The 24,593-nt window shown below is 44.0% G+C and overlaps 1 protein-coding gene across 2 annotated transcripts in view; it reads left to right on the forward strand.

Moving 5' to 3' along the window:
• ATG7 (autophagy related 7) overlaps positions 1–24,593 on the forward strand; it is a 279,143-nt gene that overhangs the window by 210,146 nt on the left and 44,404 nt on the right. The gene's annotated exons all lie outside the window — the stretch shown is intronic.

Consider the following 24,593-nt stretch of genomic DNA (forward strand, 5'->3'; position numbering starts at 1 on the left):
GGACAAGGTCCTGAAGAGATGAGACTGGCGCGTATTAAAGATGCCTGCTATGATGATGTGGCTGTCGTGGCTACATTATCATGAGGGATTTGGAATCTGGGGTTCTAGAGAGCATGTTTTTAGCCACTATCTCTGATTATTAAATCACTTACAACAGCTTTGGATAATAAAATTCTCTGTTTCTCTCTTGATTTGGTTCCATATTAGAATCTGCAAGTGCAAAGGCAAAACAGTCAGCAAAACAGCAGACTTAAATAGAAAAAAGCCCCAAAAGGAAAGGAAAACATTGAAAATTTAAAAGAAAAACACCCCCACCCCCGAACATGATCTAATCAGTCTTCCTTATGCAGAAGTTATGAATCATCCTACTTAGCAAATAAGACAATTGAATGTGCAAGCTCAAACTTGAATTAAAATATATTCTCAACTTCCTGTTTCTCTTATTAACATGCATTTATTATTTAATAAGTATTTATGTATATAATTGAGATATTTAAGCTCTGGGTAGCTTAAGTGGCTGTAGAATACCACCTGAACACACAGGGAGAAATAAGCTTTGAATATGTGCCTGTATATTTACAACACACACACACACACACACACACACACACACACACACACACACACACACACACACACACACACACACACACACACACACACACACACACACACACACACACACAGTTTTTTACTTTGTGGATACTGGCCACCACTCGAAGAGTTTCTTGGGAATCTAATCTTCTCAATGGCAGGCTCCAGCATTGCCTTTGCCAGTAGTTTAGTTCATATGGACATGATGCCAATTTTCTTTTCACATATGTGAAATAACAGTTTGGCACACAGCAAATAAAACAGTGACTCCACAGAGAAGACTGCCACTTTTCAAAAAGTGAATTGGGCAGGTTCAGAGCTAATTTTTTCTTTAGGTGAACTGAGTTTAAATTAAATGTTGCAAGAGATTACCATATTTGTGTGAATCTCAAGAAGTCAAAGGCCGTGGCAATAAAGTATTTTCATTTTATAGTTTTTCTTGGAAAGGCCACAGACCATATGACAGCAGAGTGCTTAAAACCCAGAGCCTGGTGCCAGTACAAAATCCAAACATCGTAAAGTTACTTCCAAAGCCCAGATATTGACCGATCCGCTCTCTTGGAGCAGTGCATCTCCCAACTAGTCCAAGTCCACCAGCCCAGAATCACCCTCCCAGCCTCAGATTTCAAGTTGGAAGCCCAAAGTAAGGCATGTTTTCTAAAAAGGAAAGGAAAAGCTATTGGATAGCAATTGTTAAGAGTCAAAAAATAAATAAATAAAATAAAATAAAATCATCCCCAATGGAGGAGCTTTAGCAAAAGAAAAGGGAGACAGGCCATTGGTCACTGCTGCATGTATGCATGGTCCCTCGGTTGGTTTTTAATAAACCCAGCTAACCGCCCTCCACCAAATTGCCTATATCTCTCCTTCTCCACTTAGGGCTGTGTGCCCTTACTAGAATATGAAATAGTGATTTGAAGGGGTCATTTGTTCGGGTTTTCCAGGCTTCTGCACTGCCCTGGAATCAATTTTTTTTTTTTTTTTTTTTTTTTAGATGGGTCCCCCCCTGTCGCCCAGGCTGGAGTGCAGTGGCGCAATCTCGGCTCACTGCAAGCTCCGCCTCCTGGGTTCACGACATTCTTCTGCCTCAGCCTCCCAAGTAGCTGGGGCTACAGGTGCCCACCACCATGCCCAGCTAATTTTTTTTTGTATTTTTAGTAGAGACGGGGTTTCACTGTGTTAGCCAGGATGGTCTCAATCTCCTGACCTCAAGATCCGCCTGCCTCGGCTTCCCAAAGTGCTGGGATTACAGGCATGAGCCACCGCACCCGGCCTGGAATCAATTTTTAAAACCTATCTGGGCGCGGGTGGCTCATGCCTGTAATGCCAGCACTTTGGGAGGCTGAGGTGGGAAGATCGCTTGAGGCCAGAAGGAGTTCAAGACCAGCTGGGCAACATAGCAAGACCCTGTCTCTACAAAAACATTTACGATTGGCTGGGCATGGTTGTGCATGCCTGTAGTCCCAGCTATTTGGGAGGCTGAGGTGGGAGGATTGCTTGAGAGCATTGTTGGGAGACGGGGCGATGGTTTGCGGCGGGGGGCTGAGGCTGTAGTGAGCCATGATCACATGACTGCACTCCAGCCTGGGCAACAACGTATGAGACCCTGTTTCAAGAAACAGACAAAAAAACCTTACAATCTGTGCTCACTGGTTTCCTCGACTTCACCTAAAGGGTATCTGGGAAGCTTTTGCCTCCCCTCTGGGCTGGGAATGTATGCAGAAGACCTCTTTGAAAGCTTTGCTCACAAGGACTTGAAACCCAGGCTTCTCAGTGAATTTTCATAATAGTTCACTGCCAAGTCACATAAATCTGTCAAGGAAGGCTTTCCTGGGAGAGCGAGGAGGGCCTATCCACTGGGTGACAGCTCGACAAGTAGCCTCCAGTCCTGGTTGGCTGGGCCTCTCTTCTTCCCAGTCCAGCATCAGACTTCACTACCACCTGCTAATACATCTGAGGAGAGCAAGAGTTCCTGGTCACAGCAGATGATCAGAGTTGGTGCCAGGAGTGTAAACAAGTCATAAATTACTCTTAATTCTTCTCGGCAAGGGATACTATTAGTCTTCAGTTGTGGAAAAAATGTACTGCCTTTAATGTCTTATTTATGTATTAGTTGATCCTCTTGTATGACTATAAATTTGTTTTCTTCGGCAAGCATTTCCCAAGCATGTGCTTTGTGCGGAGCACTGTGTAAGCAACTACTGTTGAGAACAAATATAGTAGTTAGGGTTTAACCGGTACAAGGTTTCAGTTGGGGGCAGATTTTAAAAAGTTCTGAGATGGGTGGTGGTGACGGTTGCACAACAGTGTGAATGCACTTAACACTACTGAACTGTACAGTTAAAAATGGTTATAATTGTAGGTTTTGTTAGATATATTTTACGAAGATAAAAAAATTTAGGGTTCTTACACTTTAAGTCAGGGTGAACTATGTATTTGCTGTAAGTTTTAAGTTTCACTTATTTCCCCTAGCAACATGTAAGTGTATGTGACTTACCACAAAGATCTAGAATTTCACATTTCTTATATTTTATGTGCAGGTGCTGAGGTCATTATTTCTCAGATTTCTCCTATTATGAGAATATTACCTAAGATCTTATTTAAGTTAACAAATGATTATCCTTTGCATCAGAAATAAGAGCAAGATCTCCTCTAATGAACTGTATAACCTTTCCTGAGTTGGGTCTTGGACTTAATGTCAGCACCACCACAGTGCCAAGAATGACGAGAGCTTTGTTGAGCTTGGAGCATAGGGCTTCAGCTCCTATCTTGAGACTTGGTGAAGTGGATAAAGTCCTGAGCTTTAGGCTCTGGTTCCTGCCTCTGCCTTTGAGCAGGGGTATGACTGTGTGCCAGTCATTTAATCTTTGTGGACTGCAGTTTCTTTATTTGTAACATGGGAGTGAAGGCCTTCGGCCTGACAGGAGTTGTCAGGCCCAAACACAGGAACGTTTATGAGAGCACTTAGTGCTATGCTGGGGACCTAGCAGGTAGTAAGACAGTGTCGTGTCCCTTGCCCTTGAGGCTCCTCCTGTGACAAAGGGCTGTAATGAAATGGGGCTTCAAGGAGCCCTTAATTCTCCGTGTGTGGGAGCTCATGAGCGGTCCTAAAATCCTCTTTCTCCTGATGCCCTGGTCCCTTCTCTCATCACTGCTTTCTGTGCTCGGCTCTGTCTCACTTCCTTCCAACTGGAAAGTTCATGAGAGAAGTATATTGATGTTGTGTGAGAAGGGGAATGGCCCTCCCTGAGCCCTTGGCTGAGCACCACAGCAGCTGTGGAAACACAACAGTGCTCAGCATCTCCTGGTGTTTGGGCTCCGAGCTCTTTCAAGAAACACCCCACGGCCTCACCATCTCCTCAGACCCACCACCTTTCCCTTAGGTTGAAATCTCTTCCCTTGGCTTCTTCTGACCTCTTGTCCCTCAGTCTGTAGCCAGCAGCAAAGAACGATGCTTATTACTCTGTATCTTTTTGGTGGGTACTTCGGCCTGCTGACTCCTTCAGTAGAATGGAAAGTTGTATCTGGGGGCTGTCACCCTTCCCTTCTTCCTTGTAGGTCCCCCTGCTCCTTCTGGGTCTAGGGTACAGTTGGGCCTTACTGAAAGCTAGAATTCCATTTGTTGAAAGACTATAGTACTTTGATAGGTGGTGTAATTGATCAGCCTCCCCAAATTTATAGTATCCTTGTATATCTTATAAACATCTGAGTGATAAGAGAGCTGACCTCTTCCATACTAGCACCATGATTTATAGGGGATATCTAGTGCCAGGCTGCTAATCCAGTGCTTTTCAACCCTTTTATTATCATTTTTGTACCTTTTTTTTTTTGAGGTTTATATCATTTGTATACAATTAAGTGCATATATCTTAAGTATACATCTCACTGAATTTTTATTATCTATATACCTGTGTAAATACCACCCAGATTGGGAGATAGAACATTTCCAGGACTTGAGAAGCCCCCCTTGAGCCCCTTACAGTCAGTACGCCTAATGATAACTACTATTCTGACCTCTATCACCCTAGTTACTTGGGATTCTCAACGTTTTTCCACCTATACCCACCTCTAAGTCCTACCTCTCCTATTTAATATGTAAGAATGCAAAATTATCATCTATTGTGGCAAAAAGAAACCAAAGTAGTGGTAAATTTTGAAATCCCTTTTCTGCTATTCTTGCCCCTCACATTTTAATAAGCATTCTCCCCGTCCCCCTGCCCCTAACCCAGGTCATGGAGAGGTAAAGTGATATCCCCATCCTCTCTGTTCAGTCTTGGCATCACAGAAGCTTGACGAGAAGAGAAACAGACACCAGGGCACTTCATCGTATTTTCCAGCTGCCCAAAAGTCACCATATAGTCTTTCTAAGAAGAATCAGACTGTGGTTCTTAGAATCAGCAGATATCCACTGAGCTCCCAACACACACAGATCTTGCTTTCCTTTTTCTGTCAAAGTAGGATTATCTTTCCCTTGATTATGTTTGAGTTTTCTTGGGGGTAGGGAATACATTTGAAGAAGAGTAACCACTGCACTCCCCTTCCGATGTGCGAATGTCAAGCGTGTTGAATTGTCACTGGCAAGGAATGTGATGAGCAGGTTATTTTATAAGAGGTACACAGAAGCCCCCATTTTGGCTTCTTCTGCCATATTCAAATCCTTGTATATAGAAGTGGAGCTTAATCTGTTTATCCTACAGTAAAAATATCTGCAAGACACTATTATTATATTGACACTGGAGCCAAATAGGAAATCGGAGGACTCACAGATGTTATCTGCTTTAATGCAGTGGGTTTTGTACACAATGACTCTGCAGCCAATCCGGATGGACTCTACGGTAGAATTTAAAGAACATCTTATTGGCACAATGTTTATTCCTTGGGCTTCGTAGGCTACATTGTGTTCCCAGCATTCTGAGGGCAAGAAAGATGGAGAGAGAGAAAATGAACCTAGCAAGAAAGTATTGGGATAAATTCCATCATTACCCTAAAAATATAATTATAGCACTCTTTGATATAGGGTAGAATTTGGTATAATTTGACAATTATGTATGGGCATTTATTATATGGGTAGTATTGCACAAGGGATAGTTTGCAGCCTAAGAGGAAGGTGATATGCTAAAATGGTTAAGGCTTCAGGCTGGGCACAGTGGCTCACACCTGTAATACCAGCAATTTGGGAAGCTGAGGCAGGCGAATCACTTGAGGCCAGGAATTCGAGACCAGCCTGGCCAATATAGTAGAACCCCATCTCTACCAAAAATACAAAAATCAGCCACGTGTGGTGGCGTGCACCTGTAATCCCAGCTCCTCAGGAGGCTGAGGCAGGAGAATCACTTGAACCCAGGAGGCAGAGGCTGCAGTGAGCCAAGATCATGCCACTGTAGTCTAGCCTAGATGAAAGGAGACTCCGTCTCAAAAAATGAAAAACAAAAAAAACACAACAAACCCAAAAGGGTTAAGTCTTCAAAGCTGTCTTTTTCAGCATTTTAATCCATAATTTAGGACAAAATTGGCACATCTAGCAGATTCATGGTGATCCAGGATATTTTCTTGACACCCTTTGCTGAGGGACTCGCAACAGGGGTTCCCTGTTTACTCAGTCGGTCGTGCTCAGTTCCTCGCGGGAGGGAGCACGTGAATGAATGAGTTCAGGAACCAGCTGCTGCTTCGGGTGCTGGCAGGAGCAGACTCCGTTAACTTGGGCCCACTCACTCCACCCTCACTGGAGGGAATGCATAGGTGAGCAAGTGCAGGAACCAGCCAGTCACTTTGGCACTGGCAGGACCAAACTCTTGTTTCCTCAGGCCCATCGCGCTCCACCCCTTGCAGGAGAGAGCATATAGGCCAGCGAGTGCAGGAACTGACTGGCCACTTTGGTGCCAGAAGGAACAAACTTCGTGCAGGCACCATGGCAGTGTCCAGGTGGGAATGCCTGAAACTCCAAGGCCCCAGAGGGCATGTTACAATGCTCTCTTATCTCTGCCGTCCACGGACAGCAGCGTGTTATCAGCCCATTGGGCCCTTTGCCTTGTCACATGGGGCAGATGCCCTCCACCAGCAAGGGCAAAGGGCTAGTGTGACAGCCTTTTTGGGTACCCACACTTGGTGGGTCCCAAATTGTCGTCCAGTGCCAAAGAAGAATGAGGTAACGTAGACGAATTGAAGTTATGGTGAATGCAGAGAATTTTATTGAGTGATGAGAGCGGCTCTCAGTGGAGAGGGGAGCTGGAAAGGGGACGGGAAGGCCAGGTCACTCTCCCCTGAAGTCAAGCTGCTTCTCTGCCCCTCTTCTCCAAAGTCAAGTTGCCCCTCTCTTTGCCATCCAGCCATCATCTCTGAAGGCAGGTCGCCCCTCCCCAACATCCAGCTGCTGCTTCTCTCTACCAGCTGAGCCTAGAGTCTTTATAGGCACAGGATGGGGGGACAGGGCTGGCCGTAGGTAGTTTTGCAAAAGGCAACATTCAATTGGTAAAAAGACATTATTCAGAAAGAATGACTCAGGAGAGAGCAGGCAAACAGGAGAATAGAAGTTCTCACCCTGGGCCAAGGGTTTCAGGCTACTTCTGGCTTGAAGGTAGGGTTTCCACTGGGGACCTGCCCCTGTCTGCCTAGAGTTTCTGTGCCTTCTGCCTCTCGCAATGGGTGATGCTAAACCGGGAAGAGTAGTAAAATCAGGATCCAGAGAGATCAGGACAGATAAGAGGCTAAGCCTAACCAGATAAAACACAGCAGGCACAAGGTAGGTAAATACTTAGATACAAAAAAAACAAAAGTTTCTGTGATATAGCCTGGGGGAAACATGACTAAGTAGTCCTGTGAAGAAGAGGTTTTTGATGCTTGCAAGCACAATCTGGGGCATCACGAAGGGATTCGGTACCAAGTTAAATTTCTAGAAGTTGAATGGACAGAACCCATGCCTAGAGGACTGACTTCACTGCAGATTACTACACTTAAAACTGCTGAGGGGTTGAGAACCATGATTGGAAACTGTGTTATAAGAAGCATTCTCAAATGTAAGAAGGAGTAGTTAGGTGAAAGAGAAAACCAAAGAGACACCAATATCCCATCCTCAAATGCAAGAAGGTGTTACCAAAATGCCAGGGATTCAGTCTAGGTCCTGCTGCTCACCACACAGAAAGCCAGTCACTGAGACAATGACTGTTGCCAGGGAAGAAGGCTTTAATCAGGTGCTGCAGCAGACAAGATGGGAGATCAGTCTCAAATCCATCTCCCTGACTAAAATCAGGGGTTTATATGCCAGGGAAGAAATGAAACTACATGCAGGAAAACAGGAATTAGGGAGGGGTAAGGAAGAGGAGTTGGACAACAGGAAGCAGGTGGTCACTTAGGCAATCATGATGGGTGAGGGGTCTGGTGTCTCATTGTCCAGCTGCAATTATCAGCTCCTTGATACCATCTGGGTAGGCCTGATGGTTGGTTTTCTGAGAAGGGAACTCAGATAAGACAAATGTAACTTTAAGTTTGAAAACTGGGAGAGTCCATTTCTGTGTTAATTCAAAAGAAATCATAAACGTCGGTTCTGTGGGACAGTTGGGCTGGTTTCAATGGGCTGTTCTGTATGTGAGGCAGGTGCCCTAGAAGGCAAAGCTAGGATTAGGAAGAAGTTATAGGAAATAGTCTTTGGTTCCATTTGACAAAGTCCTTTTTCATCACTTTAAGCTGTTGAGCAGAGCAGAATAGATCATCTCTTGACAGAACACAGATGTGGAGGACTCACACTTATGGAGGTTGTGTCAGATACTAGTCATAGGGCTTTGGCAGCCTTTTGTCAGAGGTGTTGAGGAGGGGACTCATGCACTCTGTAAAGGCTTGAACAGGCCAGGCGTGGTGGCTCATGCCAGTAATCCCAGCACTTTGGGAGGCCAAGGCGAGTGGATCACGAGGTCAGGAGTTTGAGACCAGCCTGACCAACATGGTGAAACCCCGTCTCTACTAAAAATACAAAAACTAGCTGGGCATGGTGGTGCACACCTGTAATCCCAGCTACTCGGGAGGCTGAGGCAGGAGAATCGTTTGAACCCGGGAGGTGGAGGCTGCAGTGAGCCGAGATTGCACCACTGCACTCCAGCCTGGGTGACAGAGCAAGGGCAAGGCTCCGTCTCAAAAAAAAAAAAAAAAGAAAAAAAAAAAGGCTTGAACAGATGTTCTCTAAGGCCCTATCCAAACCTGACAGTCTATGACTGCTTATGTGCTCATGTAATTAAAGCAGACAGGGCAGGCTCAGTTTGAGTACGTGGCTTAGACTCCCCAGGGAAGGAGGCAGGGATTGTCATGGACCTTGAAGTATGGACAGAATTAAGGATCACGGGATGAATGATGAATAAAAGCTGGAAAGTAGGAAATGGAGATTGGGGCTTCCTGCTACAGGTAGTAGTGTACTGCAAAAGCTTTACCGTGTGAGGGATAAAGTGTCTCATCCTAAGGAGAGATGAGGCACTGAAATCCATGGACACCCTTGCTCTCAAGTGGTCTCATACAAGGAGACAGGCTGGCAGAGACCCCCAGACGTCTTGATAATGCCAGCAACTCCCTGCGCTGTTGGTCGATAGAGAGAGGGTGCTCAGACCAAGCCACTCACTAGTTGTGCTCCAGAAGGGTGCAGGCAGTTTCCTAACGACTGGAAAAAGACAACCTGTTTAGGAGATGAGGAATTAGGCTTAATGATCCACCTATGGCTGTATTTGAGGTTTCACGTTTCTCCTAATGCTGTCTTTAAAACTATCTGAAGCTGTAAGTCAGTCATGGCTGATGGCCATCATTCTAACAGCCGTGGATATCACCAAGTTTCAATTTTGCCATGTTTCATAAATGTGGTTCTAGAGAACTCTAGCTTTGTTCTAGCCACTAGCACACATGTTCAAGTTTTATTTAACTTCCCACATTCTCCCTTTATTTTCTCTTAACGGAATGGCCAACAGCAAGATGCAAAGTATATATAAAGGATGTTAACACAGTTCATGTGCACTGTAAGGACTTACACAACTATATTGTGTCATTTTCACAAGCGCGTCACGCTTGCATTTCCAGGCACTTTCCACACAGTAGCCCTATGACGTAAGTAAATTTGGGTATGCTCCCTGCATCACAGATAAGGAGGCTAAAGCAGGAGAGGTTAAGTGACACAGTGAGAGTGGGTACACAAGTACAGAGAATAGCCCATTCCATGAGAGGAAAGGCCATTGAAAGGAGGACGTTATCGCTCTTTAACTAAAAAAAAAAAAAACATCCACAGAGAAAGGGTTTGGCATTGGCAAGTCCAAGTTAAACAGGATGCAGCATTCTGTCCAAGCGTTTCCACTGCTATGCAGCCTCTCCTCACACTAGTGCTTTTGGGTCACTTCCTAATCCCTGAATGGGTTCGCTGACCTGTAAGGAGCAGTGGGAGGTGGCGATTGCTTGCATAAACTCACTGAGGGAAGTGATCCTGCAAGTTTCCCAAGGATAAGAGAATGTTTTCCCTCCCTCCCTTCCTTTCTACTCTCCGTCCTCCCCTACTCTTGAAACAACCCCATCCTACCTACCATAGCACAAGCTGTAATACCAAGTTGCTCTTCTCTGAGGGCTGCTGAGGCTGGGAATTTGTGTCCTTGCTGGACCAGTGCATTAGGGACTATCAAAGAGATTACAATAGCCAAGGGCCGTTTAAAGAAACCAGAGAATGCCTGCATGACTCTTCATGAAACCCTGACATTTAATAATCCCATCACGGGAGGGGGTCCCAAATACTGTCTCATTTGATCTTGTTGTACCTTGTTTGAGTAAAGAATTGAGAATGTTTTATGGGCTAATTCTGTGGGATGTATTATCATACTTTCTGAAGCTGGAAAAGAAAAATAAAGCTGTTAATACTTGGATCTAAAATAAACAAAAATCCGTAGGCCTTTCCTTATGTCATTTCTTTTTAATTTTATTTTATTTTTTGAGACGGAGTCTCGCTCTGTCACCCAGGCTGGAGTGCAGTGGTGTGATCTCGGCTCACTGCAACCTCTGCTTCAAGTGATTCTCCTGCCTCAGCCTCCTGAGGAGCTGGGATTATAGGCGTGCACCACCACACCCAGCTAATTTTTGTATTTTAGTAGACACGGGGTTTCACCATGTTGGCCAGGCTGGTCTCAAACTCATCAACTCAAGTGATCCGCTTGCCTCGGCCTCCCAAAGTGCTGGGATTACAGGAGTGAGCCACCACGCCCAGCCCCTAATGTCATTTCTGATGAAAACTTTATTGTGTATTTCTCATGTTTGTAATTATTTCAGGTTTAAAATATGTTATTCTGGCCAGGCACGGTGGCTCATGCCTGTAATCTCAGTGCTTTGGGAGGCCAAGGTGGGTGTATCACTTCAGGTCAGGAGTTTGAGACCAGCCTGGTCAACATAATGAAACCCCATCTGTACTAAAAATACTATATATATATATAGCCAGGCATGGTGGTGGGTGCCTGTAATACCAGCTACTCAGGAGGGCAGGAGAATTGCTTGTACCTGGGACGTGGAGGTTGCAGTGAGCCAAGATCACACCACTGAACTCCAGCCTGGGTGACAGAGCGAGACTCCACCAAAAAAAAAAAAAAAAAAAAATTGTCCCTCTATTTCCTCTGATTTTCCATAGTCTTTACCCTATCTCACTTGGATGTTATTCTATCTTAATGCAACTCATACAGTGCTTGTCTAGTCCCTCAAGATACGAAGCAGATCAGTTACTTAATTTTCATTTTAAATGTTGTTTGTGAGCCGTTGTCGAAGGGCAACTGTGTCCAGAATTGGTGGGTTCTTGGTCTCACTGACTTCAAGAATGGAGCCGCGGACCCTCGCGGTGAGTGTTACAGCTCTTAAGGTGGCGCATCTGGAGTTTGTTCCTTCTGATGTTCGGATGTGTTCGGAGTTTCTTCCTTCTGGTGGGTTCGTGGTCTCGCTGGCTCAGGAGTGAAGCTGCAGACCTTCGCAGTGAGTGTTACAGTTCTTAAGGCGGCGCGTCTGGAGTTGTTCATTCCTCTCGGTGGGCTGGTGGTTTCGCTGGCTTCAGGAGTGAAGCTGCAGACCTTCGCGGTGAGTGTTACAGTTCATTAAAGCAGTGTGGACCCCAAAGAGTGAGCAGTAGCAAGATTTATTGCAAAGAGCGAAAGAACAAAGCTTCCGCAGCCTGGAAGGGGACCCCCAGCAGGTTGCCACTGCTGGCTCGGGCAGCCTGCTTTTATTCTCTTATCTGGCCCCACCCACATCCTGCTGATTGGTAGAGCCCAGTGGTCAGTTTTGACAGGACGCTGATTGGTGCGTTTACCATCCCTGAGCTAGACATAGAAGTTCTCCACGTCCCCATCAGATCAGTTAGATACAGAGTATCGACACAAAGGTACTCCAAGGCCCCACCAGAGCAGCTAGATACAGAGTGTTGATTGGTGCATTCACAGACCCTGAGCTAGACACAGGGTGCTGATTGGTGTATTTATAATCCCTGAGCTAGATGTAAAGGCTCTCCACATCTCCACTGGACTCAGGAGCCCAGCTGGCTTCACCCAGTGGATCCTGCACCGGGGCTGCAGGTGGAGCTGCCTGCCAGTCCTGTGCCGTGCGCTCGCACTCCTCAGCCCTTGGGTGGTCAATGGGACTGGGCGCCGTGGAGCAGGGGGTGGCGCTCTTCGGGGAGGCTCGGGCTGCACAGGAGCCCATGGAGGGGGTGGGAGGCTCGGGCATGGCGGGCTGCAGGTCCCGAGCCCTGCCCCGTGGGAAGGCAGCTAAGGCCCGGTGAGAAATCGAGCGCAGCGCCAGTGGACCCTCCACAGCTGCTGGCACAGGTGCTAAGCCCCTCATTGCCTGGGGCCGGCAGGGCCTGCTGGCTGCTCTGAGTGAGGGGCCTGCCAAGCCCACGCCCACTCGGAACTACAGCTGGCCTGCAAGCGCTGCGCACAGCCCCGGTTCCCGCTCGCGCCTCTCCCTCCACACCTCCCTGCAAGCTGAGGGAGCCAGCTCCTGCCTTGGCCAGCCCAGAAAGGGGCTCCCACAGTGCAGCGGTGGGCTGAAGGGCTCCTCAAGTGCCACCAAAGTGGGAGCCCGGGCAGAGGAGGCGCTGAGAGCGAGCGAGGGCTGTGAGGACTGCCAGCATGTTGTCACTTCTCACAACTTTGGTACATGAGGCTGGTTTTAGTTTCCCATGTCTCTGCCAATATTCCCATCTGCTGTATACATTCACTGCTATTATAATAATAATAGTTTACAGAAGCCCAAATTATGATATTTTAATAATATAGAGCCCTTTGTTGACATAAATGGTTCACGAAAGTTGAAATGAAATATTAAAGCCACAATTTTGGTTCTACTTATCATTGCATGGAAAAGACTGGACCTGACTCGTCGGGTAGACGTGAGCCTTCTTTGGAGACTTAATATTTCTTTGCATCACAAGTCATTGAGTCCTCATTTTAAGAGTGAGGTTGAGGGCCAGCACCCTCTTTGGTGGTCAAATTAGAATTCAACCCCATCTCTCCTGACTCTCTATCCAGTATTTTTCCTCCTATTCCATGAAACCCCTGTATATATACACACATATACATATATACATAATGTACATAACCCACCTCTTTCTCTAGAATTGAGGCTGTAGTCTCCAAGCAGAATTTCCAAAAATTTGATTCCAGTGTGCCCCTATTAGAATTCCAAAACAGCAATCTTCCCAGCACAATCAACGGACACAATTCCTGCTATCTGGGATGATATTTTTGGCAGCTTTGCAGTGCAGTCCCCTGTATGGCACTGCTGCTGAAGAAGGGGGCAGGCAGCTACTCCGTATTGTCATAGGCTTTTGCTGTGTTGGTGAATGGCTTTTTTCAGGTGCTATAATTTCCTTCACTTGCTATATGGGCCACCTGCCTCTACCTTCTCATTCCTCCAATCCATCTAGCACCTCCGCTAGGATTAATCTTCCAAAAACATTGGTTTTTACCGTGTCACTCCTGTGACCAAACCCTTCCCCACTGCTACCAGATTAAAGCTTCAAACTCCTCAGCTGGTCCTCCAAGACCTGCTGGCTAGACTGGTGAGGCCAGGTGTCCTCACCAGTGTCCTCACGGACTCCAGAAGAGGCTGTGTTAATTCCAGTCCTCTTTTTCCTCTTTTCCCCTCTAAGTGCTCTTTCTCCTTTCTGTGGGTCAGTCCTTCATACCACACAGGGGCCAGGTCCATCCCACTTGTTTGACTCTGTCCTAGGCTGGGCTCCAGGCCAACTGTGCTCCTCCTCTCTGGACTCCTGAAATGGCTGCTGATCCTAGGAGAGTGTATGAGCCTAACTGTTCACATCCTCATTGATCACTGCCATGACTTCTGGTCTCTGAGTTCAGCTGTGTGCGCCTGCAGAACAAGTTCTCAAACCTGCTTGGTCCCTGATGCTCCTGGAGTCTCAGGAATTACTCCACAGAGCCCTAAAAAGAAAAAACAATCCATAGCAATTCCATTTATTAAGTAGTTAGGACCAAACAATTTCATAGGTAATTATGTCCTAACGATTTAGTAGCCATTTGAAAAACTGCACATAAATTGAAAGAAAATATAATCATTTTATTCTGAAATAACCACAGTTATTTACTAATGGGCTGTGTGCTCCTTTTGGGGACTACACAGCTTCCGAAACCTTGAAATCAGATGAGACATTGCCACATTCCTTTCCTGTTCTACATGGGTTTTCACACAATACTTGCTGTTATGAAACGACTGCCAAAAACCCAGTTTTCCAAAGATATGAGATCATCAGAAGAAATGCAGATTGAACTAATGTTGAAGCTGTGGCCCACCTTGATCTAGTGGTTTGTGCAGTGCCTGACAGATGTTAGTATCATGTTGCTTTCCTTGAAAATCTAAAATATGTCCGGGCGCTGTGGCTCATGCCTATAATCCCAGCACTTTGGGAGGCCGAGGAGGGCGGATCACCTGAGGTCAGGAGTTCGAGACCAGCCTGGCTAACATGGTGAAACCCCATTTCTACTAAAAATACAAAAAATTAGCCAGGCGTGGTGGTGCGCACCTGTAGTCCCAGCCACTCGGGAGGCTGAGGCAGGAGAATCGCTTGAACCGGGAAGGCAGAGGTTGCAGTGAGCCAAGATCGCACCATTACACTCCAGATTGGGCAACAAGAGCGAAACTCCGTCTCAAAAAAAAAAAAAAAATCTAAAATATCCCGTAGTGCAGATTCACTGCAGTGCCCAGGGCACCTCTACACACAGTTTGGGAGCCACAGCGCTAGCTCTGTTACACAGGTGTAGTATCATACCAGTCTTGTGCATCCCCCAAGGTGGCATTGGGCAATGCAGTCCTCATAGTAGGTGGCCAATAAATATTTTATGAGCATCTTAATCCTTATTTCCTGATGGGCCACAAACGCCACAAGTTCAGGAGTGTTCTGAGTTCCCTGGTCCAGCAATAATTCAAATAAAATCCATTTTAACATCTTTTGGGGATGCTGTAAAGGAAATATCTATACTGAGTGGAGGTTGGCTTAGATGACCTTTTAATTCCCTTCCAGGGATAATGCTCTTTTATTCAGCAGCAACAACATGCAACATAAGGAACAATGTGAACACAGTTGTATGGCAGTGGTGAGGATGTAATGTCTCAACCCCCCATGCCAAAATATTAAAAATTTGAATTCTAACATGTAGAATTTGGTTGGAGTAAGGAGGTGGAGACATAAAACTGCTGTTTAATTAATACGATATTAATGCATTAATTGATGAATCTTCTTCCAGTTGCCACAAAAATTGATCATATCGAGTAGGACCAAGAAAACCACAGTAAATGCCAAAAAAGTAGAAGTAACAATAACATATCTGATCACTATGCAATACAACTAAAAAATACAAATTAAAAGTCTAAACTAGAAAATAAAATTCCACCATTGGGAAATTTTAAAACTCCCCTTAGGTCAACAAGGAAATCAAAACCAAAATTCTAGGCCATGTAGAAAATGATGTGAAAGTTCTACACGTAAAATTTTTGAGTATAGATAATACAGTGTTTAGGAAAACTCTTCAACTTAAGGTTTTTTTGTTTGTTTGTTTGAGACAGAGTTTTGCTTTTGTCGCTCAGGCTGGAGTGCAGTGGCGCAATCTCGTCTCACTGCAACCTCCACCTCCCAGGTTCAAGCAATTCTCCTGTCTCAGCCTCCAGAGTAGCTGAGACTACAGGCGTGCGCCACCACACCCAGCTAATTTTTGTATTTTTACTAGAGACGGGGTTTCACCATGTTGGCCAAGATGTTCTCGATCTCCTGACCTTGTGATCTGCCCATCTTGGCCTCCCAAGGTGCTGGGAGTACAGGCATAAGCCACTGTGCCGCCCAATTTAAGTTTTTGTATAAGTAACAGAAATGAATGAAAATAATAGGGCCGGGCATGGTAGCTCACCCTGGTAATTTCAGCACTTTGGGAGGCCAAGGTGGGAGGATCACTTGAGGCCAGGAGTTCAAGACCAACCTGGGCAACATAGCAAAACCCTGTCTCTACTAAAAATAAAAATTGGCCAGGTATGGTGGTGCATACCTGTAGTCCCAGCTACCTGGGATGCTGAGGTGGGAGGATCACTTGATCCTGGGAGGTTGAGGCTGCAGTGAGCCATGATTGTGCTACTGCACTCAGCCTGGGCAACAGAGTGAGACCCCGTCTGAAAAAAAAAATCATAGAAATTTTGTATAACGCTTAGGGAGTTATAAGAGGAACAAGAAAATTAACCCAGGGATATCAGAAAGAAAACCTGAGAAAAGTGCCTGATATATAAAAAGCAGTTAGTAGATACTAGCTGTTATTATTTGTCAGAAGGATTGAGAAGTTTCTATTTCAGTGGTATTTTTGAGTGGTACAGAAAAATGTACAGTGTTACATTTAGAAAGTAAAGTTCATTTTTGAAACAGTTGAGGAAATTTAAATACGGACTCCATATTATTAATAGATAATGATACTGCATTAATGTTATTTTTCATAGTTATGATAATGTTATGGTTGTATAGGAAAATGGTTACATAGGAAATTATGTATTATGATTGTATAAGAAATTCCCTTTATTCTCAGGGAATATATGCTGATGTATTCTGAGGTTAAGTATCATGATGTCTGCAATATACTTTTTATTTTTATTTTTTAGACAGAGTCTCCCTCTGTCGCCCAGGCTGGAGTGCAGTGGTGTGATTGTGGCTCACTGCAACCTCCGCCTCCCGGGTTCAAGCAATTCTCCTGCCTCAGCCTCCTGAGTAGCTGGAATTACAGGTGTGTGCCACCACATCTGGGTAATTTTTGTATTTTTAGCAGAGACAGGGTTTCATCATGTTGGCCAGGCCGGTCTCGAACTCCTGACCTCAGTTGATCCACCTATCTCGGCCTCCCAAAGTGCTGGGATTACAGGCGTGAGCCTGGGTTTACTTTTGATCCCTCTTGAAGCTTCCTAAAATGGTAGTAAACATATATACACACATACACACACACATATATGTTTATATATATGTTTGCTGTCATGTAAAATAACAGTAACATATGTCATTTATGTGATATATGGAAAACTCTGAAGGATAATGAGAGAATAAGAGTACAAACAAGAGCAACAAAACTTGTGGAGCCTGAAAAGATGGACAAGAACGTTAAATTCTAAGCCGACCAGTAGAGAAAGCCAGTATTTCCCATAGAGCCTCCTAAAGACTTGGATTTGGGACCATAGATGCATCTGAAAGTGGGAAATATGGGGCTTAAATAGGAGAGTTGGTTGAACTTCTTAAGAAGCAATTAGATCCCCAGGCCCCCATGTTAGCTTTTGCGCAATAGGACAGACAACTGCCCTCTCATATTCCATTTTGGAAACTGAAAGTTTGCTTTCTGTTAAGGGTAAAACAGGCTTTTGGATTAGGATACACCAGCCAGAGTTGAAAGTAGTGTGTATACCACTGAAAATACGGGATTAAATGAATGTTTACATACCAGATACAGGGGTATCTGAGCTTCTTCCCACACTAGGATCCAACAACACAGGTGGTAAGGCTCAAATACCTTCCAGGCAGGAGAGTGGGTAATCCTTCTCCAGAGCCTCTGACCAGCTCAAAAGAGCAGTTGTCGGGGGCTCTTTGAATGACAGCCAGATGACCCTATACTGAAGGCTGTAGTGGACTTCAGACAGCTTTTGAGTACCTTCTCCTTAAGTAGGAGCAGAAACCAAGTATTCCCACATGTCTAACTCAAAAGAGACTAGACTAAATTTGAAGAAAAAAAAGACAATGCAAGGAGATAAAAATGTTACATGTCCCAAAAAAATTCCACTATCATTTATGCTCTCAGTAAGAACATATAATATGTACGTATATCTTATCCCTCAGTAAAAGAGATACTACATTCATGAAACAAAAAATGCTATTAAAAAAAAGGATATTCAGGCCAGGCGTGCAGTGGCTCACGCCTGTAATCCCAGCACTTTGGGAGGCTGAGGCGGGCAGATCATGAAGTCAGGAGGTCAAGACCAGCCTGACCAACATGATGAAACCCCATTTCTACTAGAAATACAAAAATCAGCTGGGCATGGTGGCGCGTGCCTGTAATCCCAGCTACTCAGGAGGCTGAGGCAGGAGAATTGCTGGAACCCAGGAGGCGGAGGTTGCAGTGAGCCAAGATCACGCCATTGCACACCAGCCTGGGCAACAGAGTGAGACTCCGTCTCAATTTAAAAAAAAAAAAAAAAAATTCAAATGATTAAAAGTACTCTTAGAAATTAAATATATAAGTTTAAAATTCAGTAGAAGGATTGGACAGTGAAATTTAGAATATCTTCCAGAAACTAAGCAAAAAGACAAAGAAATGGAAAATAAGGGAGAAAAGATGAAAAGATGCATCAGGCTAGAAGCAATATCCAAATAATAGAGTTTGTGGAAAGGAAAACATAGAAAACAGGCCAGAAAAAATAAGGAAGAAATTAAAGGCAGTTACCCATAATTGAGAGAAACAAATGTCTCCATTGGGAGAGTCTACCAACTGCCCAGAATAGTAGATGAGACTAGACCAACACTAAGGTTCATCATAGTGAATTTGAAAACAGTGGGAACAAAAGACAGTCTGGGGGGAGGGGGAAAAAAAGGTTATATACAAAGAATAAAAAATCAGAGTTGTTTTTAGACTTCTGAATAACTACACTGGAAACTGGAAATCAATGCAACAACACTTTCAAACAATAAAGGGAAATTATATCTAATCTACAAGTCTGTATCAAGCCAAACCATTCATTGAATATGAACATAGAATAGATACTTTCAGATACACAAGATCAGACAAACAAAACATTTGCCTCCTAGTCACCCTATGCAAACCATTGGAGGATGAACTCCAGAAAAGTAAGGGTAACCAAGAAAGGGAAAGAGGTGGAATACAGGGAATGGGAGATCCCACAAAGGAGAGATTGAAGGGCATCCTCAAAACAGTAGCGAAGGGAAGCCTGGGGTGGCAGCTGGGCCTGAAGCACTGAGGACGACTAGAACAGACTGGATCAGGCCAGAGGGCTCGAGGACAGATTGTGTTAAGATGAAATGGCTTGAATACCTAATGTGTCTGAACATTTATTTAGGAGGTTTAGACAGTTGTCAGAGAGTTTGTGATTAAATTATTGATAAGTACATAGAGACAAAGTAGAACAACAGAAAAGACAGTTGTTAATTCCAGGGAAAACAATGTTGTACAAGAAAGAATAAGTAATCCTAGTATATTACATGGCTTACCTAGATACAGCAATTAAACAGTCAAAATAATATCAACACTGGATGTAGATCTAACCAAAATTATAGTATAATTATGTTGAAATGGTGGAAAGATAGGGAGGCAAGAGTTTGCCATGACAGGGGTAAGGGGGCTCACAGCAGTGAAAGAGCCAAATCCTCATTTACCGAGCAAAATGGGAAATATATGTAATGCCTAAACCTGAAAAGATTGAGAAGTCAAGAGGTAACAATATAAGCACGTTATTTTAACATACAGAGGTAACTAAGTATCAGGTAAGTTTCTACGGAGTATAGTATGGAAGCTGGGAGCCTGTTAATTTTCATAACAAGCCTTGGAATTATTTGGCTCTTTAAACTATGTTCATACATAATTTCACTCAAGTGAAAACGTTTTAAAAAGAACAAACAAAGGTGCTATGAGAATGGGCAGACTGGGTTTTTAAAGGATGAGTAGGAGTTCTGTAGGCCTAGGGAATGGAGGAGTGTGTGCGCAGGTAGAGAAAAGAAGACTAGCAGTAAGCCAGGTGTAGCCTGGCTCTAAGGAAGCTTGGGTTGTAGGATATAGTCACACTTAAGTATATGGGCTTTTCTCCCTTCGGTGTCTGTGTTTAGAATTGAAGACATGGACCTTTTGTTACTGATAAAATTATAACCTATTACTATTTTTGGTTATTGTTTTAACATAACATTATTCTTTGAATTGATCTCAAAAAGAGGAAAATGAGAAGTCACTGAAATGACCCTGACAGTAAAATTTGCTGAAAAGTAGCGTCCTTTACAAGTCCTCACCTCAGACAGCAAAAGAGTCTTCTAAAGACCACTTTCAGCCGTCAAGGGTCCTTGCAAGTCAGTGACACCACAGGAAATGAGAACCTTGCCAAGAATTAGGGAAATTCAGGTGTCTGCAAGTCCCTAAACCCTAGGGCCAAAAAAAGGATTTGGCAGATGTTTGTGTGTCCTGGAGGCAGATGGATGAAAGTATCAGTAGGCTCCGTGGCTTAAGTGCTAGCTAGTCAGTGCTCACCATTGGTCTTTTGCAGTCTTGTCATTTCTGACTGTCTGGAGGCATTCAGAGAGCTAAAAGGTACACAGTGCAGTGGTAACATCTGGAATTGACCCTGGCTCCACCATCTTCATGATTAGTAAAGTCACCAAGCCCCTTTGAGAGCAAGATCGAGGCAGTCACAGTCCCAGGGGCATTATGAGTATCACGTAAAGTCATGTATTCATATATGGGAATGCTTTGTAAATAGAACATTTCTGTATAAATCTTGCTTTCAGTTAGTGAGTTTGTGTATTTTTTGAGTTGGTCTCTCTATAAATGTGCCTTCTTTCCCTAGTACATTTATTATTACTGAGTCCAGGTAGGTTTGTGTATTAGTTAAGGTATAGGCTAAGGTACTATAATAGACCCCAAAATATCACAGTTTAAACATTGATAGAAATTTGTTTCTCCATGTAACAGTCTAGAGCTGCACCATCCAGTGCAGTGGCCACTAAGCACATTTGACTATTTAAATGTAATTCGAGCAAAATAAAAAGTTAACTGCCTCAGTTGTACTGGCCGCATTTCAAGTGCTTAGTAGCCTCTTGGCTAGAGGCTACTGTATTGGACAGCACAGATAAAACATTTTCATCATTGGTAGGTGTGGTCATCCTATGTGCTCATGCCTATCAGCGCTTTGGGAGAGGAGACCAAGGTGGGCAGATCACTTGAGGTCAGGAGTTTGAGACCAGCCTGGTCAACATGGTGAAACCCCATCTCTACTAAAAAAAAAAAAAAAAAAAAAACCCAAAAATTAGCTGGGCGTGGTGGCAGGTGCCTGTAATCCCAGCTACTCAGGAGGCTGAGGCAGGACAATCACTTGAACCCAGGAGGCAGAGGTTGTGGTGAGCTGAGGTTGTGCCACTGCACTCCAGCCCGAGTGGCAGAGCGAGACTCTGTCTGAAAACAAAAAAACAAACAAAAAAATGCTTCCATCATCACAGAAAGTTCTGCTGGGTCTAGAACTTGATGGGTGCTCTGCTCTACAAGGTCATCCACAGGCCTGAGTTTCCTAAATATTACTGCTCTGCCATTCCCTAGGTAAGGATTCACAGCATTTTTTGTGCCATGGATCCCTTTACAGAGTGACAAAGCCTAGGGACCACTTCACAGACTAATGCTTTTAAATGTGCAAAGTCACGCTGGGCGCAGTGGCTCATGCCTGTAATCCCAGCACTTTGGGAGGCTGAGGCAGGCAGATCACTTGAGGTCAGGAGTTTGAGAACAGCCAGGCCCAAAATAGTGAAACCTCACCTCTACTAAAAATACAAAAATTAGCCAGGTGAGGTGGCACACACCTGTAGTGCCAGCTACTCAGGAGGCTGAGGCAGGAGAATCACTTGAACCCATGAGGTGGAGGTTTCAGTGAGCTAAGATCACGCCACTGCACTCCAGCCTGGGAGACAGAGTGAGACTCCATCTCAAAATAAGTAAATAAAAGTTTTGTTTAAATGTGTAAAATAAAACAGAGTTACAAAGGAAATTAATTATGTTAAAATACATTTATCAAAGTATTTAAAAAACCCAAAACTTATGACATAGTAATATGTACTTTATTAATACATCAAATAGTGATCTCGTGTCAATTCTAAAGGCTATTGTAATTCCAAAGTAGTGATGAGTATTTGTGATATTTCAAGACAATCCATAAGTATAATGTGATATGAAAATACCTATAATTTCTGTTATTGACAGAGTCATGGACACTGCTAATAATGTGGTTTGTTCCCTCCATTGTAACATTATAACTGAAGGAAATGCTAAAGTTATGGGTGTGTGTGTGTTTTTTTTTTTTTTTGTCCTTCCAAATTTAAAGACCAGTGAATTGTATTCATGGACTCCTTGAGGGTCTGAGGACCCCAGGGTTAAGAAGCCCTGCTGAGAATTATCAAAGCTAGCCCAGCAATTTTAAGTCCACACTCTAGATGTGGGAAGGAAGAGAGGAAATGGAAGGCAACCATTTCCTGCTTAAAGGACTGGACCTGGCAGTTGCTCACATCCCATCTCATTGGCCAACATTAGTCACATGAGGTGTAAGGCATGCTGGGAAACACAGTCTGTAGTTGGGCAACCCTGAACCTTGCTGGTAATTAAAAAAAACAAAACAAAACAAAACTGGGAGAGTTCCATCAGTAAAAGGAAGAAGGGAAGAATGGCTATTAGGATAAACAACAGCCTCTACCACAGCTTGGCTCATCTCTATGGAATTAAAACAAAAGTGTTTTTTCAAAAATGTGCTGTTTACTCTCTGACACTTTGTATACCTTCAGGTCTACAGCAGATGTCAACAGGAAGCATTTCACTCTTACTAGCTATGGACAGGCCCCTATGGTGGTGCCAGTTTTTGAGGCACACAGTGTCTAAGGTGGGGGTATCCAATCTTTTGGCTTCCCTGAGCCACATTGGAAGAATAATTACCTTGGGCCACACATAAAATACACTAACACTAACGATAGCTGATGAGCTTAAAAAAAAAAAAAAAAGAAAAGAAAAGAAAAACTCATACTGTTGTAAGAAAGTTTACAAATTTGTGTTGGGCTGCATTCAAAGCCATCCTGGGCCACATGCATGTTAGACAAGCTTGGTCTAAGGGATATAGCTTTATTTTTTAAATAAGAGACAGAGTCTTGCTCTGTGGCCCAGGCTGGAATGCAGTGGCCTGATCATAGGTCACTGCCTACTACAAATTCCTGGGCTCAGGTGATCCTCCTGCTTCAGCCTCCCAAGTAGCTGGTGCACCACCATGCCTACTAATATTATTTTCTTGTAACAGAGACAGTGTCTCACCGTCTTGCCCAAGCTGGTCTCCAACTCCTGGGCTCAAGTGATCCTCCTATCTTGCTTTCTCAAAGCGCTGGGAATACAGGTGTCAGCTGCCATGCACGGCCCTATGTAGCCTATTTTGAACTAATAATCCTCAGTTCTGTGCCTGTAGTTGCTGACAGAGCCAACACTTCACAAGTGTTGGCTTCTGAAGTGTGTTTGTCTCTTGCTTAAAGCAAACTCGGTACAACGTGATCTGCACTTACAAAACTAATAACAAATTAATAACAAATTAGGTCTCTGCTCCTGTTACCAGTGACCAATATTCTGTGTGCAAGAGAGCGTAAGTAGAAGGAGACAGACTTTTTCCAAACAAACAGATCCCTTGAGCAAATGCCCTTTAAAGTTTAAAATAACAACCCCCTTGAGTTGTGCAGGCCTTTAACTTTTCAGAGAGCTTTAAGTACCTTAACTCTTCTTATTTTATTAAAACACCCAGGTCATGGGTTGGTTTTTTTTCTTTCCAAGTTAGTTAAATAAATAAGCAATTATGACGCTGCACCACATGGCCAACAGCTTTTAGCTTATAAACATAGAGTTTGAAAAGCAGTACTTAGAGGCCAACTTGGTTGGCTGCTGCTGGCAGGAGGGAGCAGAGCTGTTCCTGGCCCAGATAACACTTAAAGGGCCAGGCAGGCCCTCACGCATGCACATTTGTCTACATCCAGGGAGTTGTTTTTTTTTCTGATGCAACATGAATTTCAGTGTTTGTTTGTTTTTTGTTTTTTTTTTTTAAGTGCCAAATTGTGAGCTCCTGATGGCCAGACACTTGTGTCTTTATAAGCCTCCACAAAGCCTGGTGCAAATCCTTGTATGTCACAGGCATAGACATGTTTGCTGACAAATTGTTTGTATTTTATGAGCGTTTATAATGGCCTTTTAAGTAAGTGACGTTTTAGAGTTTGCTGAATGAAGGGTGATTTTTATTTAGTCTCAGAGGCACAGTTGTTTGGTGTGGTTGGTTTTTTTTGGCCACCCCTCCCCCAATCTATCTCTAATTTTAAAATGTGATTCACTAGGAAAATATGATTCTGTTAATTGAATTCATTTTAGAGTCAACTTTTCAGGAACCTGTCTATTTCTGTAAAGTGAGAGCCACTTGTAAATGTACCGTTTGGTGCCAGCACTCAAATTTTCCCTGACTCAGTTGCTCCAGTGGCGTTTAAATATCTTCCCATAAATCAGGCAGCCAGTGCTCCATACTTATTTACTGGGTCTTGTGTTTCAGCCCAGGATCCTGATAGTGATCTTGGACGGGTGATATAAATAGACTAGGATTTGCCAGTGGCTATTTTTATAAGGGAAGCTTTCTAAGTTGATTTCTTTGAACCCAGAACAACTTCCTCCCTCTGGTTTCCCCTGTTTTCCTCCAAGACTGGGGAGATCCTT

Source organism: Hylobates moloch, unplaced genomic scaffold (genome assembly GCF_009828535.3).
Source record: "Hylobates moloch isolate HMO894 unplaced genomic scaffold, HMol_V3 SCAFFOLD_4, whole genome shotgun sequence".
NCBI lineage: Eukaryota > Metazoa > Chordata > Mammalia > Primates > Hylobatidae > Hylobates > Hylobates moloch.